Source organism: Larus michahellis, chromosome 1, assembly GCF_964199755.1.
Source record: "Larus michahellis chromosome 1, bLarMic1.1, whole genome shotgun sequence".
Lineage (NCBI taxonomy): Eukaryota > Metazoa > Chordata > Aves > Charadriiformes > Laridae > Larus > Larus michahellis.
Window position 1 is genome coordinate 159,289,657 of NC_133896.1, and position 6,000 is coordinate 159,295,656.

Here is a 6,000-nt window from a genome sequence, read left to right on the forward strand (position 1 = left end):
AAAAACCACAACTTTTTTTTTTTTTAAATCTTTTCACCAGTTTATTTCAAGTCCACTGAATATGGCTTCATGTGACAGAAGAATTTCTATTTGTATGGAATGCTTCACTCACAGTTTGGCATCAACCATCATAAAAACTAATTTTTTAGGGTTTTTTTTAGACGGAACCACAAGCAGTATCTCTGTCACCTGGATTTTACTATCTGATGCAATTCTGTTCTATGCTTGTGCAGTGGCTGCAACATACTTCAGATGCCTACAAGAAATCCTTGCGTGCACACCTCTGGGACAGAGCGAGCGGCCAGTATCTCACTAGGGGCTGAAATAACATTGCCCAATTACCTTTAGACAAATCTTTGGGCAGCAGCCCCTCACTGCCAGACATATTCATGTGGCAAACCCAGCTGTGCCATCTTAGCCATTTTCACCGGGGAGGGGGGGTGGGGTGGGGTGGAACTTTAAGTGATTTGCAGCGTAACTTCAAATATGTTTCATTCGCTAAAAGAACTGCTGTATTTTGGAAGAATTTGTATTTTCTCTCCAGAATTTACTCTTCCTGCTACCGGGTCAGATGAGAGCGGCTTATGCCTAAAAGCACCCGAAAAATTAGCTTGGTTACCGTAGTGCCCGTATCTCCGAGCCAACGCAGGTGTCAGCCTCACGCTGCTGGGGATGCATGTGCTCTTCCATCTTTTTGAGGCCACTGAAGTTAAGATTTGATACCTCACCCTAGACACGCATTCATCCCAGAGAGATTTTTAGCGTGTCTGCAGTTAACTAGCTACTTCTCTATGGATGATCCAAAAATCATAGTTATTTCAGCCACCCTTAAGCCATTTACCTGTGAGGCCTTGCTGCTGGGATTGTTTAATTTACTTGTCGTCTACCTTTTAATGTCCCTTTTTGTTTAGTACCATGGCAACTAGCCCAGCAAAAACATACATATTTGCTACATCCATTAAAAAAATAACAAACTCACATCACATTCTTCCTACAGCACAACACAGGGAATGGGTTTTTTTTTATATTATTTTTATATTATTTTTCTCCTACTGCAATTTACAATAACCTCAGTGCTTTTCCAGTGGATACACCCAACCCTCTGTATTCATATATTCATAGAATCATAGAATGGCCTAGGTTGGAAGGGACCTTTCAGATCATCTAGTCCAACCACCAACCTAACTCTGACAAAAATTCATTCATACTGGAGATAGCCAGAGACGTTCTAACTAAAAACAGGCTGGGTGTTTTGTCAGAAAGAGTAAGTTTTGATGAAACAAAGGCCTTTCTCCAAATAGTACTGCAAATCCACAATGTAATTTTGGAGAAAAATATGATGACCACAGATCTCAGCTACATTACCCACTAGGCAAGACGCAGCATTGCCACAATCAAGATTTGAAGCCTGGTCCTACACTTCAGGTTGTGCAGCTTAGTTTCATGATCCCAAATATTTTAGGGAAGAGAAAAATCTTTCTGTGACCAAACAGACGTAATGTTTGCACAAATGGTTCCAGGAATTGGAGTGATATTTTAAAACGAAACATTTAGAAAGAAGGAACAAAACCCCAAATTCATAATCCAACCCTCCTTTTTCTGCACGTGTAACAAGACAGGCCAGGAATATACACACTTACAGGCAGGAATCAGAACATGATATATTAACAATTACTCCACAAAAAGGCTGTGTGAATAGCCATATATACATATATATATAGACACACACACACACATTGATGTTTACTTGACTGTTGTGATGTGTCTCTAAGAAGCTAAATGAATTAACAGCTAGGCTTGGCACCACATGAAACACCCACCTTAGGGAAAATTAACAAATCTAAGTGCAAAGGTTAGAGTTAGCTGCTTGCCTGGAAGGTTCTTTCATCTTATTGAGCCAAAAAAGTATTTGCCGTCTTTTTCAGAAAGATGCAACAAACTGCGTTTCCCATGAACTTGGCGGAGTCTTAAATCAGCAGGTCTGGCCCACAAAATGGCAAGTATCTCCAGCAGCTGCTGTTGTTGACAACGTGTGACAACATCACATTCCCAGACATCACCAACTGCATCCACAATCATTGCTAATTTTGTGCAGGTTTACCACATTTTCCTGTGTTCATTAGCTACAATTATCTTAATAACAGTCAGTAGCAGAAAGAAGGTGAAGTGGAAAAAGCACAGAGAATGCGCAAGTGAGAGTTGCTAAGCTATGATCAAAAAGACAGTAACAAGCCAGCTTGAGACAGTACCGACTGACTATACAAACTGACTTTCAACCATACTGCCTGTTTGGGTTTTTTGCATTTTTTTTTTTTTTTGAGGCAGATGAGAAATTCACTAGTTTGCCACTTTCTATAAAACTGGACCAAAAAAAATCATGTTCATGGAAATCTGGACAAAAGCATTATTCGGATTGGAAGAATATTTTCTGCTGTATCTCACAATCGAATAAAAAAACCACTGCGTGTGTGTGTACACACATATTCAAACTAGATATTTAAGCACCTCTTTTTATGAAACAAACCCACAGAAATCACTCTGAAATAACTCTGTGGTCAGGACAATCAGGTGAGACAGAAGAAGCTCACGTTTAAATCTGTAATTCATCTCATTAAAGTGCCCCATTTATTATGGCCACTTACCTCATGATCACTTTGTCAGAGTTTCCATGTCTAAGCTAAGAAACCATTGCCCTCCAAAAGAGGAAAAATGTGGTCAAAACTGCTGTTCTGACTGTCATTTTATGACAGAAATACTATAGGACAGCTTTAACCTACTTGTTTATTTTTCTTGGTATGACACCCTATATAAGCATGGTATTTTATAGATACCTTCAAGCAAGGATCTGAATTTAGCACTAAAATGCTGTTTTACAGGAATGCATGCCAAATGCTTTCCATCTCATTATGCTGGCTTGAAATAATGGTCCTACTTAAAGTAACATCATCCTAGCATAAAATCCAAGAGCTATTTCAAAGCAGTGCAATAAACCACTGCTTCATGATGGTCAGTTGCCTCAACCAGCACTACAAATTCCAAGCAACTCAAGCTCCATTTAATTCCTACTGTACAATTAAAGAAGATACCATACCCTAGGCACATTAAAATAATTTTCTACCCTTCCACTTGGAAGTATTTTGATCTTCCGTTTCGAAGATTTTCAGTATTTACCCATTTTCCACATTAAACATGCGTTCTGCATACCATACATCAAACGTTATTGCTAGTAATTGCAAAATTATTCCATAATCAGGAAAGACTCAGTTCACAATGAAAAAAAATTATAACAGAGACACAATGTATAAAACCAGTTTCAGTCTGGAAACTTTCAGTTCTGGCCTAACCTATGTAATATTAGACAAATGGCTTCCTCTCTGTTCCTTTCGCTTACAAATTGCTTGCTGTACCTGTGTCATCCCTTGAGGCCAAGGGCTGGCTTTCTCTTTGTATAATGTGATTTACAGCTGGGATTTCTGAATGCTGCTACAACACAAAATCACCGCAACGGTTGAGAGCTCTGCTCTACCAATCACCCTAATCCCAGTCTTTACTGGTACTTTTAATGGCATCCCTGCTGTTCCATGACAATACTCCAGTCAAGAGAACTTGTCCCATCACTCTGAACCTACTGTACATGCACATATATACATACATAACATGCCTTTTTTTTTTTTTTTAAGCCCTCAGGTCACGTCTCAGATGCTGGCAATGAAGTCTAAAGTTGTTCTATTACCATCAAAATCATTCGCAAAGTAAAACACCACCTAAAAAGCTAGGACTTCAGCACTGCCTGCTTGGGCTTGGTATAAATTACTGATAATAGTGAGTCTAGCCAAGGCTCTACAGCAGAATACATGGAGAATACAGGGCTCAGCAGGAGAATACTTTCTTATAAAGGCGTGGGAAGAGGAGACATGAAACCACGATCTGCCTGAGATTCCGCCCAGAAACATAACCCACGGCAGGAGACCCCGCTCTGCAGTCACACTGAGAGCCCCTGCGCTGCTGCTCCAGCGCTGACTCTTCTGTTTTGCAGGGTCGACGTTCTCACTTTTCCAGTTGGAACAGCAATTTCAAGTTTAAAAGTTTCCCACGGAAAGTTCGTAAACTCGCTGTGCAAACACCTAAATCACATCGCCTCCCGCACCCCCCTCCCCCCCCCCCGCCTCCTCCTGAAACGAACGGGACGATTCTGGCACGCTGCTCGGTACCTTCCCAGAGGGAGGGAAAAGTCATTTTTCTCCAGAAGGAGCCTCCGAGACCAGCAGGCTCCCAGGGCCAGCAACCCCAGCCCTTTCAAGCCAGGGTTTCTGGTATCCAACCTCACACACACCCACAAGCTCCCAACTGCCTATAGCGAAAACCGGGCCCAGGGAGCGCCCCCCCCCACCCCCCCCAACCCCGGCACAGGGGACACGGGCTCAGCAGCCACCCGAGGAGGGCTGGTGGGAACAAGCCTGGCACATAGCATTGCTGGGAAACCCTTCTTTCGCCCATGCGGCAGGCGCGCTGCTTCCACGAAACGCTGGGATTTAACCGACTGACACTACCAATGAAAGAAAACGTGTATCAAAAAATTCCCATCCAGTCGCCCGTCAGCACTGATTTACACCGGTGGGGTGGCAGGGCTCGCATCAGCTTCTCCCCCCAAACGAGGCGGGGGGCGGGGGCCCGGGAAGGGCGACAGCATGCCCATAAACGGGCTGATTTTACGCAAAAGCGCAAATCTGGCACAGCCTAGGTTAGTTTTCTCACCTCCGCACACAATAAGAGCGGACTGAACCCAGCACCTCCGTGACCCACTGGGTCTCCTTCCCTCCCTCCCTCCCTCCCTCCCTCTCCACGGGCAGCTCCTACCTCACCCAGGACATGGACACACGGACAAAAAGACAGGCAAGGGAAAAAAAAAATAATAAAGAAATTTAAAAAAATCACGCCACACACGTACACCCAGAGACCACCAAACCCCTCCGCAAAACCTGCCTCCTCGCCAGCCCGCTCCCGCCGCCGGCAGCCCCGCGGGGCAGCCCCGGGGCGGCACTCACCTCGGGGGGGACGCGGCCTCGGCAGCAGTCCAGGGCCGGGGGCGGGGCGGGGGGGAGCCGCCTCTCCGCCGGTGCCGGTCAGCCGGCGGGGGCGGCGTGGCCCGGCTCCGCCGCACACTCGCACTTTCTCTCGGAGGTGGTGGCGGTGGCGGTGGGGCGTCTCTCTTTGCGGCACGGTGCGCCCAGCCCCGCCGTGTCGAGTCGAGCCGCGCCGCCCCCGCCTGCCTCCCCCGGCGCTCCTCCTGCCCGCCTCTCGCAGACGCCTCCCCGCGATGCGATGCCCAGCTGCCGGCCGGGACGGGGCTGGGGAGGGGGAGGCGGCTCCCCCCTGCACCGCCCCTCCCCGGTACCTGCGGGGGTGGCCCAGGGGAGGCACCTCTGCACGGTGCCCCCAGCCTCCCCCCCGCGCCCCGGGCGCACCGCCGAGCCCCTCTCCTATCCCTCTGCCTCTCCCCCCCAGCCCCGCTCGGGGTTCGCCCGACCCCGCAGGGCACGACGCGAAGGGCGGTTGTTTGCTACTGGTGCTGCTGCTTTATTTTTGTTTTTTTTCGAACTTCATTGTCCGCCCCTCTCCTTCCGTGAACCGCCCCGAGGAAGGGGCCGGGGAGGCTGTGTAGGTTGGAGTACGCGGTTCAGCACAACAAAGACCCACTTGATTCCCTGCTGGCACATAATGCCCAACAAAAGGAAAACGGTGGGAATGTCATAATTATCACCCTGTGAGATGGAGGCAAAACCAACACTTCTTACGAGGTTTGTAGTTACAAAGAAATGGCAGCTTGGATGCATCTATTTCTGTCCCAGTACTATAAGCAGCTTGCTCATGCCCTGCTGCTTTAGTGCTGTGTTTGCTAGCACTCCAGGCAGAAATCTTGCAAAAAAAACATAAACGCAGCAAAGGTGCAAGTGCTGGTGACAGAGAAATCCTTTGCCGCCTTACCAAGTGGTGTGGCTA

At 47.1% G+C, this 6,000-nt stretch overlaps 1 protein-coding gene across 2 annotated transcripts in view; it reads right to left on the minus strand.

Annotated features, from left to right (window-relative positions):
• MYO16 (myosin XVI) overlaps positions 1–5,243 on the minus strand; it is a 400,883-nt gene extending 395,640 nt beyond the window's left edge. Inside the window, exon 1 of one of the 2 annotated variants that reach the window (XM_074561661.1) lies at positions 5,046–5,243. The gene's annotated coding sequence lies outside the window, so the exon portion shown is untranslated. The remainder of the gene's footprint in view (positions 1–5,045) is intronic. The other variant, XM_074561651.1, reaches the window with a different exon arrangement.
• Positions 5,244–6,000: the final 757 nt, after the last annotated feature.